At 39.9% G+C, this 13,147-nt stretch overlaps 1 pseudogene; it reads right to left on the bottom strand.

Moving 5' to 3' along the window:
• Positions 1–8,855: 8,855 nt before the first annotated feature.
• LOC103783761 (serine/arginine-rich splicing factor 6-like) lies at positions 8,856–11,532 on the bottom strand (annotated as a pseudogene).
• Between the last annotated feature and the right edge of the window lie 1,615 nt (positions 11,533–13,147).

Raw genomic sequence — 13,147 nt, 5'->3', positions numbered from 1 at the left:
AATTGGACAGAGCTAGCCCCAGGCAGGGCATTTTCTCACCACTTTTCTCTGTGCTACTCCGGTTTCACTGGTCACATATCTGCAGTGGACACAGAGTTCCCAGAGAGTGTGGAAGGCATCAAGGACCACAAGTCTGTGGGCTGGATCCAGCTTCAGCCTGATTTATACTCTAACTTCTTTCCCTCTGACTTGTAACGCTGCGAGCACTGGCCACACAGAAAAGCTACCAGGAGGGAGATAGCAGCTTTTCCCTCAGAAAACATGAGTCCAGAATCTGCCCAGAAGGTGTTTCTCACCATAGGAAAAGAATAGTGATCCTGCTATGCTGATCCTCCGCTCACATTTCCAGATAGACCTGGATTGTCCTGGGACTCCCACAGCCTGGGGAATTGGAGCATCAGGATTTTCCTGGCGATAATATGGCCATAAGGGACAGAGTAGTTCACTGCTCCTGTGAAAAGATTAGGAGAAACTCCTGGTGCAGATGGGATGACAGAGTTTGAAAGTTTTGAATCCTGCTTACCTCAGTTATTATGAGGTAAAAGCTCATTTTCTTCTAGGGATTTTATATGGAAAGAATAAGCCTCCTTCTCTGATTTCTATGGGATACAAAAATTCTCAAATGTAGAGAAGGCAATGTCAAAATTGCAAGGATATGATTGCCCAAGGCAGGCAACAGATGCAGGAGCAGGAGGCACTCCCACATGCAGCTGCTGAGTGTGCAAAGCTTTCAGAAGGCTTTGGGCATGTGAATTAAAAAGCCTTATCAATATGTGTTACTTTGCCTAAGAAATTCCATTTTTTTATGATCCCATGGAAACAATTAAGGTTGTCTGCAAAGACTTTCCTGCAGGGTTATCAAAATTGTATTTATAATAGTGAAAAATTAGAAGCAATTTTAGCTCTTGGTTCCATAAATAAAGTCTATATTTTCGAGGTATGACAGGTGGGGAAGGACACTCAGGTTGGGTTCCCCAGAAAGTTGTGAGATGGAGATTTGTATGGAGGCTTTCATATCACAACCTGCAGAATAGAAGAGAAGAAAGTGGGATTGGGTAGAGGGAGAAGTTAGGCTGCTATGCAGTCTCAGTAAGGGTGCCAGTTGACCCCAGGAAGAGCTGCAGAACTGAGACAGCCCTTCAAAATTACCCCAACTTTGAGTGGAAGGGCCAGAACTTTGCCCCTATGTCAACTAGTCATTGGCTGTGGCTGTCCCAGGAACGACGTGTGTTCCAGGGCGAGGGGATGCCCTTCAGCTGAGGGCTGTCTGCAAGCCATACTCCCAGCAGCTGGAGAACAAATTCCTCAGTTCTGAAAGGGGGTTGTGGGTGGCACCACCTGACAGCCACTGCAGGCCACACCTTCCACCACTTGGATTCACTTCTTCATATAAGTTTTAGGAGAAACAACTCTAGGATCCTGGTGGGTCTCTTTTTCCAGGAAGAAACTTGTAAGAGGCCAAGGGATGGACTGCAGCCACCGTCCCCACTGCAGTTGGTCTTAACCCTGCAGTTGACAGTGATTGCTGCTCTCCTCTGCTATCCATTCCAGGTGCCCCTCAACCTCCACTGGCACCTCTGCTGGTCTTGGTGGCTTCCCAGTGGCATGATCCAGACATTCATCCCTGAGCCCCTGGTCACCATGTGCCTCTCAGGCTATGGCTGCTGCACTTATCTATTTACTATGAAAATGGGGCAAGGTAGTACAGGGAGCTTTCCAGTATTAAAGTGCATTACCTGGGTGCCAAACATATTTCTCCCTTCCCCCACTGTGATTAACACTGTGTGTTAATCGCCCTACTTCCTTCTAATAATCAGGATCAAATACCCCTGTCGGGATGGTGACTCCTCTGCTTGCTGGCTGGCTCCTTGGCAGCAGCTGTAGTTTACAGCTCAAAAGCACTCTTGATGTGTTTCCCAAGGGAATTGTTTCGACCTCCAAAGCTACAGAACGGAGGTTCGTGGGATAGGGAAGCACATAACCGTCAGCTGGGTGGCTGGAAGTGATGGTGAGCAAGGACTCTCCTGTTCCCACTCCTTGGTTCCCAGGCTGTAGATGCTGCGTACAGGAACACAACCATATAAAGGCACAGATGTCCCTTGACTTACGATGCAGTTACATTCCAATAAACCTGCTTTAAGTCGAAAATAAGTCAAAAATACATTTAGTACCCCAATAAACCATCATAAAGTCAAAAAATTGTGAGTCAAACCATCATTAGTTGGGGACCATCTGTAGTCGATCAGCGTGATCTACTGGTATTCTAACTGTCTGCTAAAATAAGACTTAGCTCTATTTAGAGGAAGATAAGTCAGGAACATCTATAATTTTTTCAAGTATAATGTTTGCCATCAAATGAAATATTAGAAGTCATGCAGGGGAAAAGAAAGCATCAATTGGCCAGATAGCAACAGACCCAGAAGCAATTCATCTATTGCAGTTAACACTCAAGGATTTTTAAATAAATATTATTTAAAATAAATAATATATTCAAAAGAGAAAAAAGAATGAAGAATTTTAGCAAATAAATAGAATCCATATAAAAAGAAACTAAGATTCCAGAAATAAAACATCTGAGTAAAATGAATAATTCAAAATATGGTTTTAATAGATTAAAAACAGGATAATAACAGAAATACAGGTAAGTGGAAAGTATCCAGGTTGATGCAGATAGATAGAGAAGAATGGGAGATACAGAAAACCGTAAGAGCCATCTGGAACATGGTGAAAAGTCCTAAGCTATCTGTAACTGGAAACCTAGAATTAGAGAGAGAGAAAACGAGGTAAAGCAATATTTGAAGAAACCTGGGTGAGAATTTCCCCACACTGATGAAAGACATCATAACACAGTCTCAAAAAGCTCTACAAACCCCAAGTATGATTCAAAAGCAAAGAAAACCCCTGCACACCCAGGCACATTGCAGTAAAACCTATGACAGCTAACAGCAAAGAGAAAATCTGACAAGCAGCTAGAGAGAAAACAATGGGACTCACAATTCACAATAGACCTTTTAGTAGAAACTCTGGAAGCTGAAGACAATGGGATGTCATTTTATTCTAGATGCTTAAAAAAAAAAAAGCCCGGCCAGGCGCGGTGGCTCACACCTGTAATCCCAGCACTTTGGGAGGCCGAGGGGGACGGATCACGAGGTCAGGAGATCGAGACCATTCTGGCTGACACGGGGAAACCCCGTCTCTACTAAAAATACAAAAAATTAGCCGAGAGTGGTGGCAGGCGCCTGTAATCCCAGCTACTTGGGAGACTGAGGCAGGAGAATGGCGTGAACCCGGGAGGCGGAGCTTGCAGTGAGCCGAGATCGCGCCACTGCACTCCAGCTTGGGCGACAGAGCAAGACTCCGTCTCAAAAAAACCCACAAAAACCAACAAACAAAAACAAACAAACAAAACCCCAAATGACAGCCTAGAACTCTATTTCAAGAGAAATTATCCTCCTAAATGAATGTAATATATATCTGAAAAGCTGAGAGAATCCACTGGAAGACTATAATAAAATGCCAGAAGAGTTAATCAGGCAGAAGGAAAATGACAGCAACTGGAACAAGGAGCTTCAGGAGAGAATTAAGAGCACGAGAATAGCTAAATATGTGAGTAAATATAAGCAGACATTGCTTAAAAACAATAATAGTAATAATATCTTCGGGAGTTTAAAATAAATATAGAAATAAAGATCTATGACAACAATGGAACAAAAGGCAAGGAGTAAATGAAATTAAATTGTCAGTTTTTTTTCATTGCTTTGAAATGGCAAAATATTAATTTCAAGAGTGTTCCAATGAGTCAAAGATTCATAGGGAATTTAAAGGGCTATTATTTTCAAACATTTCAGTCTCAGGACTGCTTTACACTTTTTTTTTTTTTTTTTTTTTTTTGAGGCGGAGTTTTGCTCTTGTTGCCCAGGCTGAAGTGCAATGGCATGATCTCAGCTTACTGCAACCTCCCTGCCCCTGGGTTCAAGCGATTCTCCTGTCTCAGCCTCCCGAGTAGCTGGGATTACAGGCATGTGCCACCATACCTGGCTAATTTTGTATTTTTAGTAGAGGTGGGGTTTCTCCATGTTGGTCAGGCTGGTCTCAAACTCCTGACCTCGGGTGATCCGCCCACCTCAGCCTCCCAAAGTGCCAAGATTACAGGCGTGAGCCACCACACTCGGCCTGCTTTACACTTTTAAAAATTATTGAGGAACCCAAACAGTTTTTTTATATAGGTTATAGCTATTGATATTTACTGTACTTGAAATTAAAATGGGAAAAATTAAAAATATTTATTTTAAAAACTGGGCAGGTGCAGTGGCTCATGCCTGTAATCCCAGCACTTTGGGAGGCCGAGGCAGGTGGATCACGAGGTCAGGAGATCGAGACCATCCTGGCTAACACAGTGAAACCCCGTCTCTATAAAAATACAAAAAGTTAGCCAGATGTGGTGGGATGTACCTCCCAGCTACTCGGGAGGCTAAGGCAGGAGAATTCCTTGAACCTGGGAGGCAGAGGTTGCAGTGAGCCAAGATCGCACCATTGCACTCCAGCCTGGATGACAAGAGCGAAACTTCATCTCAAAGAAAAAAAAAAATCACTAGGAATGTGGAAGATTTGAAGAAAACTATTAACCAACTAGATCTAATTAATATTTATAGAACATTAACATCTAATTGCAGAATTTTCAAGTGAAAATTCTTACTTTCGTGTTATTTTCAAGTGAATATGGAGCATTAACCAAAAAATAGAGGCTGGGCCATAAAGTAAGTCTCAACAAACTTCTAAGGATTAAAATAATATAGTATGAGGCTGGGCACGGCAGCTCATCACCTGTAATCCCAGCACATTGGGAGGCCGAGGCAGGTGGATCACTTGAGGTCAGGAGTTCAAGACCAGCCTGACCAACATGGTGAAACCCCATCTCTACTAAAAATACAAAAAAATTAGCTGGTTGTGGTGGCACACACCCATAATCCCAGCTATCCAGGAGGCTGAGACACAAAAATCACTTGAACCCGGGAAGCAGAGGTTGCAGTGAGCCAAGATTGTGCCACTGCACTCCAACCTTGGCGACAGAGTGAGGCTCTGTCTCAAAATAATAATAATAAACTAATAATAATAATAATAATAATAATGTGTGTTCTTTGATCACATTGGAATTAAACTAGGTATCTATAATAGACAAATAGAAAATCCACAAATGCTTTACAACCAATTAACATACTTCTAAATAGTCAAGGGTCAAGGTAGAAATTATAATAAAGATTAGAAAATGTTTTTAACTGAATGATAAAATACAACATAATCCATGGACAGAAAAATTAACTCAAAATTGCATGTAGGACTAAACATAAAATATAAATCCATAAAATCTCCAAAGAAAACAGGAGGAAAAAACTTCAGGATCCTAGGGTAGGTAAAAATTTCTTCAATAGAACCAAAAAGGTATGACAAAAAAAAGAAATGACAAATTGATATCCATCCAAATCCAAAACATCTGCTCTTCAAAAGACACCACTAGGAAAATTTAAAAGGAAGTTAAAGACTGACAGAAGATATTCCCAACATGTATATATGATAAAGGACTTGTATCTAAATAAAGAGCATTACAACTTAATAACAAGACCAATAACCTAATTCTTAAAATGAGCAAAATAAACAGATACTTCACAATGGAGAGATATAAAGGCCATTAAGCACATGAAAAATGTTCAAAATAATCATCAGGGAAACACAAAGCAAAATCACCTTGAAGCACTGCTGCATATATTAGAAAAGTTACAAAATAATTTTAAAAAAAACCTGGCCGGGCTTGGTGGCTCACGCCTGTAATCTCAGCACTTTGGGAAGTCAAGGCGGGCGGATCACGAGGTCAGGAGATCAAGATCATCCTCGCCAACACGGTGAAACCCCATCTCTACTAAAAATACAAAAAATTAGCAGGGTGTGGTGGCACGCACCTATAGTCCCAGCTACTTCGGAGGCTGAGGCAGGAGAATCGCTTGAACCCGGGAGGCGGAAGTTGCAGTGAGCCAAGATCTCGCCACTGTGCTCCACTCCAGCCTGGGCAACAGAGCAAGACTCTCTCTCTCAAAACAAACAAACAAACAAAAACCTGACAATTCAGTTGGCAAAGCTGAAAGTACCTCAAACAATCATACATTGTTGGTGGGTTGTAAAATGGTACAAATACTTTGGAAAACAATTGGCAGTTTCTTATAAAGTTTTACATATATTTATCATATGAACTAGCAACTCCAAACCTAGAAATTGATGCAATATAAATGAAAAAAATATATGTCTGCACAAAAAGTTGTATATGACTGTTCATAGCAGATTTATTCATCATAACCCCAAACTGGAAACAACTGTCCATCATCGAGTGAGTTAATCAGTTGTGGTCATATATTAACATAACGGTATGCTACTCAGCAATAAGAGAATGAAACACTGACACACACCATATTAACGGATCTCAAAACTTTATGCTAAGAGAAAGAAGGCAGACACAGAAGAGTATGCTGTATCATTCCATTTATATGAAAGTCTAGAAAAGATCATTCTAATCTACACTGACAAAAAGTAGATTTATGATTTATTGGAGACAGAGGTGGGAAGCATTGTCTGGGAAAGAAATGCAGGAAATTTTGGGGGTGAGGAAAATGTTGTTTGATTGTGGTGGTGGCTACACAGGTGTATAAGTTTGCCAAAACTTATCAAAATGTAAAGTTAAACTGGGTACAAATTGTTATATATCATTTATGTCTCAATAAAGGTGATAAAAATCTATTTGATACAGCTAAATAGGTACTTTAAAGAAACGTATAGCGTTAAATACAATTATTAGCAAAAAAGAATTGTTGAACATTGCTTATCTAAGATTTCATTCCAAGAAGCTAGAAAAAAAAACCCAGAAAGTCATATCCAAATAAAATATTTAGAAGAAAATAAAGGAGCATAAATTAGTGAAAAAGAAATTAGCTCTATAAAAGTAGGTGGGTTTTTAAAACAAATTAAATGTTAAGTCCTAGAAAACCTAATCAAGAAAACAAACAGAGTACATACATTACCAACACCAGGACTGAAGAAGGGAACATCACTTTAGATCCTAAAGATATTAAAAATAGAACAGATATTATAAACTATTTAAAACCAGTAATTAGATATTTTGGTGAAATTATATGGACATAATTTTTAAAAGAATTTACCAAAATGTACACAAGAGATATAAAATTTGATTAATCCTATGTCTATCAAATCATTGACTACATAGCTAAAAATTTTCCAACAAAAATCTTCCCAGGTGCTACTCTGGTAATTTTTACACACAAAATTATGGCAAAATAATACCAAAACCAATAATACCAATCTTACACATCTTACCCACACTCTTCCAGAGGACCAAAAACAAACAAAAAACCAAAAACAAAATAAAGGGAATCCTCAACTCATGTTATCAGTCCATAATTCTGATACAAAGTCAAACAAGGCTATTACAAGAAAGAAAACACAGAAGACAATATGAACATAGACATAAAATCCTATACAAAATTTTGACAAATTTAATTCAATAATATATTAAAAATATTACCCACAATGACCAAATGAAATCTATTCCAGGAATGCAAATTGCTTTAATATCTAAAAATCAACTTGTATAGATGAATCTTGAGGACATTATGCTAAGGGAAATCAGCCAGTTACCAAAGGACAAATACTGTATGATTCTACTTATATGAGGTTATCTAGAGCAGTCAAATTCATAGAGACAGAAAATAGGATGGTGGTTTCCAGGGTTTAGGGGGTGAAGTGGGGAATGGAGAGTCATTGTTGAATGGGTATTCAGTTTCAGCTTTCTTTTTTATTTTGGAGATGGAGTTTCGCTCTGTCGCCCAGGCTGGAGTGCAGTGGTGCGATCTGGGCTCACTGCAAGCTCCGCCTCCCGGGTTCAGGCCATTCTCCTGCCTCAGCCTCCTGAGTAGCTGGGAATACAGGCGCCCACCACCACGCCCGGCTAATTTTTTGTATTTTTAGCAGAGATGGGGTTTCACCGTGTTAGCCAGGATGGTCTCCATCTCCTGACCTCGTGGTCCGCCCGCCTCGGCCTCCCAAAGGGCTAGGATTACAGGCATGAGCCACCGCGCCCAGCCTCAGTTTCAGCTTTCTAAGATGAAACACATTCTGGAGATGGATAGTTGCACAATATGACTTAATGGCACTGAACTGTACACATAATGGCTAGGATTATAAATTCTACGTGTATTTTATGACAATTTTTAAAATGTTTAAAATCAAACCACATAATTTAAACAGAGTAACAGAATGAAAAACTATAATCATCTCAATAGTGGCAAAAAATGTCTTTGATGAAATTCAACACCCATCCTGATAACAAACCTCAGAAAAGTAATTTGAGTGATAGAGACTATCTAAAATTTACACCTCAAGTCATACCAAATGGTAAAATGTTTTGTTTTCCTTTAGATTCTGGGAAAAAGGCAAGGATGTCTACAAATCCTATTTCTGGAGGTCCTAGCCAGTGCAATACAGCAAGAAAAAAGTGGTATGAGGATTATAAAGGATGATGTAAAACTGACTTTACCACAGATGACATACTGTGTACACAGAAAGTCAAAAAGAATGAACTATTATAAATAAGTGAATTTAGCAAGGTCACTGGATATAAGATCAACTTTAAAAAATCTATTCCATATACATATATATATATATATATATGAATGAGATATATCATATACCTATATTGTGGCAACAATCAGAAAATGAAATTAAAATAATAGCATTTATACATCAAAAACATCAAATGCATAGTACTAATCTAACAAAACTTCTACAATTGAAAAAATACAGTAACTTCCTTTTTTTTTTTTAAATACCTTTTATTTTTACTCAACTTGTTAAAGGGGCAGATAAAGACTTTGGCAAATTTGATTAACAGCACAAAATAATGTTATCCAAACTGAATAATTTATTGCTGGTCTGAGGCTTGCCTTGTTTACACTAAAGTAGAATTTACGTTGTTTCCACAAATGGCAGATATCAACATTTAAAGGAATTTAATAGTGACCTATTCAATAAGGCAATCATCTTGGTAGCAAACTTCTATTTAAATCTTACATAACTCAAGCTTTATAAAAAGCCAACATAATTGAAAATTGGGTTCTCCCTCTAAAGCCTTAAGCATTCAAAGCTCAAAACAGTTAATTTAAAAATAAGCAAACAAATAAAACAACAAAAAAACCCTGCCAGCAGATCCGGCTGAAATACTTAAAAAAAAAAAAAAACTAAATGAGCTTAATCTTTACAAAAGTTATGTTAGCTCAAAAGCTATAAAATCAAAGTTATCTTAATTCTACAAAGAAGGGAGAGGGTCTTCATGCCACCATTTCCTTATAACCTCATCTTTTTCATCCAATTTGGCCACATATCAAATTTCTGTGTGCCCCTGTTTTCAAGAGATTCCTCTTGCAGAAGAGACCAAGTATAAACATGGAAGAGTAACTGCCTAAGTAGGAAAGTGTTCCATAATAGTGTGCAGACAACAAGAGAGTTCTGAGTTAATCCCTGGAACTCGACCTGATCTTGACTTTGAGCGAGATCTAGAACGGGATCTTGAAGTAGCTCTTTTTGGTGGAGGGGACACAGAACGGGCCTTTCAGGGTGGACCAGGTAGCGGCGAATTGGAACGGGACTGGCTCCTTGATCTGGATTTTGACTTTGTATCACCCTTTCCATTTCCTTTGGGGGATCCGGACCGAGACCTGCTTCGATATTTCTCATACTCATCCTTAGATCTGCTTCGAGAATGTGAATGGGAGCCCCGATCAGACTTGGGCTTAGATTTGCTCTTTGATCTAGATTTCCTGCCTTTTGATCGAGAACGTGATCGACCTTTGCTCCGCGACCTGGAACGGGAGCGACTTTTTGAGACACTTCGAGATCTACTGCGGCTGCTCCTGCGACTCCTACTTCGTGACCATCTTCTAGATCGAGAGCTGGATCTGCTTCCAGAGTAAGATCGCCTATGGCTTGTGCGTGGCTTATCTTCAATAAGCCTAATATTTCTGCCATTTATTTCTGTGCCATCCAGTTTGTCCAAAGCACGCTTCATGTCAGAGTAGGAGCGAAACTCAATTACACCCTCATTTGTTCCTTCCTTGTGGGCATCCGCACAGGTTACTTAACCTGCTTGTCGCATAAAATCCTTTAAATCTTGCCAACTGCACAGACTAGAAAGATTTTCTACAATAAGCCTGTATTCTGTACAAACAGGTGGTCCGTATTTGTCTCTGCCAGATGTCTCCGACTGCTGTATCCACCTCCACCACGGCGGCTTCCGTAGCTGTAGCCGTCGCGATTGCGACGCGGGCCCCGGGCGTGCTCTACGATCACGCGCTCGCCGCAGAGCTCCTCGCCGTTCAGCTCGTAAAGGGCGTCGTCGGTGTCGCGGGAGTCCTCGAACTCCACGAAGCCGTAGCCATTTTTGAGGTCTACTTCGAGGAGGCGGCCATAGCCACTGAAAAAGCGCTGGATGGCCTTCTCCTGGACGTTGTAGCTCAGGCGTCCTATGTAGACGCGCGGCATGTCCGTGGCGGGCGGGGGCCCAAGGGCTGGTTGTGGAACGGCGGACCGCAAGCCAGTAGCCGCGGTGCGGGTGCGGGGACGGCAAGAGCCCGAACACGCGCCTCACACCATAGTGGCGGCCGAGTCCAGCCACACAGTGGTTAGCAACTTCTATAATTGAAAAAATTGTTGCAAAAATATAAAAGTTGCTGAAATTTTGAGGTTAGTTCCTCAGGATCCACCTGCCTCAGGTGGATCACTTGAAGTCAGGAGTTCAAGACCAGCCTAGCCAACATGGGGAAATGCCATCTCTACTAAAAAAAAAATACAAAAAATTAGACGGGTGTGGTGGCAGGCACCTGTAATCCCAACTACTCGGGAGGCTGAGGTTGCAGTGAGCCGAGATTGTGCCACTGCACTCCAACCTGGGTGACAAAGCAAGGCTCCAACTCAAAAACAAACAACAACAAAACCAAATCCCAAAATGTCTAAAGTATCTATATAAATGAAATGTTTTGGAATACTCATAGATTAGATGTCTCAATATTCATGTTTATAACTTCACTTTTCCAAATTAATCTATGTATCTGATGTAATGCCAACAAAATCCTAGCTTTTTGGTATGGGGTAATTGAAAAAAAAATCATTCAACAATGTATATGAAAATGCCAAGGACCTAAAATAGTGACAATTTTGAACAAGAACAAAATTAGAAAACATACAGTTTACCCTTGAGCACAAGTTTTAACTGTGTGGGACCACTTATACATGGATTTACTTCTACCTCTGCCACTTGAGACAGCAAGACCAACCCCTCGTCGTCTTCCTCCACCTTAGCCTGCTCAACGTGAAGACGATGAGGATAAAGATCTTGATAATGATCCACTTCTACCTAATGAATAGTAAATATATTTTCTCTCCCTTATTATTTTCTTAATCATATTTTTTCTCTAGCTTATGTAAGTACAGTATCTAATACATATACGAAATATGTGTTAATTGACTATATTATTGGTAAGGCTCCTAGTCAAATGTAGGTTATTAGTAGTTAAGTTTTTGAGGTCAAAAGTTATACAATGATTCTTTATTGTGTGAGGGGTCAGTTCCCCTAACCCCCGAATTGTTCAAAGGTCAACTGTACTATCAGTTTTCATTTAAAATATTTGGTATTGTTACAATAATAAAAGCATACAACAATGAGACATAGTCCAAAAGACACTAACATGCATGATCATCGGATTTATCATAAATGTTCAACTGCAAAACAAAGGAAAGAGAAGATGGCCTTTTCAATAAATGATGTTGAACAAATTGCTTATTTGTATGAAAAATATTTTGACCTCTACTCCATACCATAAATATTAATTTCAGATGGATCATACACATAAAATAGTAGATATGTGGAAGACAATGTAGAAAAATATCTTTATGACCTTGAGTTAGGAAAATATTTCTTAAACTGGGCAAAAAAGCACTAATCATAAAGAAAAGTTATCAAAATTAAGAACTTCTGTTCATCAGAGGACATCATTTAGAGAGTGAAAAGGTAAGCTGCAGATGAGATATGTGTAATACAAACATCTAAAAAACCCCGTCTCCAGAATATATAAAGAATCCTACAAATGAGCAAAAATCAGTTCCCAGCTAAAAAATGGCAAAAGTCTTGAACAGGTACTTCCCAAAGAAGGTATTTAAAAAGCCAACACATATCGAAAGGAGGGGCTCAACAGCATTATCCACTGAGGAAGTGCAAATTAAACCCATAATGGAATAGCGGCATGCACAAGAACCAGGCCCTGGGAGCTCACCGTGCCACTGAAACTGCTCTAGTCAGGTTGGTGTGGGTCATCCCCAACCCCTTCCTCAATGGATACTTTTCAGTTCTTTTGTCATTTGAACCTGCTGACCACGTTCCTCTTCTTGAAGCGTTTGCCTCTAAGGCAGGAATGGGAGGGAGGGTTTAGATGTAGTGAGGATTCAGAGGCAGAATGGAGGGACCAACAAAGTTGGCATCATGCGATGTCAACTCTGTGACAGCAGGGCTTCTTAAAGGTCTGACTCTCAAACCTTTCAGTCAGAAAGTGGCACATTAACTATCCTCAATGAGGATTGGTCTCTTAGTAATAGTTAATGTTTCACTATTAAACTTCAATCAAAAATGGCCATTTTAACCAGAATGTCAAATTATTCATTTATGATGGAAGATAATTCACATCAGTCTCTTTCCCAATGTTAAATACATATTTACCCTGGCATCGTGAAAGGGTATTTGATTCTCTTATCCTCCCTGAAGTGTAACTCATCATGCCTTGTTCTTTTTGGATGTCAGGTCTTTGGTCTGTTAGGGCCTTCTGGTATCAGGGACACAGCTTCTGGGTTCCCATTGTTACTCTAGGCCCCTCCTAGCAGAAGTATTTCATAGTGTTCCCAGAACTTCCAAGCCCTCATTTGTAGACTTGGGAGTTATTGGCTATTTTCTGTCTCTACACTTCATCATGCAAAGTTCAGAGGCTTTACACAGCCTCTTCCATAAAGACACCTGTTGTTGCCACTGTGACCTTTTCTTTGGTGG

The sequence above is a fragment of the Pan paniscus genome, chromosome 19 (genome assembly GCF_029289425.2).
Source record: "Pan paniscus chromosome 19, NHGRI_mPanPan1-v2.0_pri, whole genome shotgun sequence".
NCBI classification, from domain to species: domain Eukaryota; kingdom Metazoa; phylum Chordata; class Mammalia; order Primates; family Hominidae; genus Pan; species Pan paniscus.
Note: the sequence above shows the minus strand (reverse complement) of the source record. Positions and strands in the feature narration are given on the sequence as shown.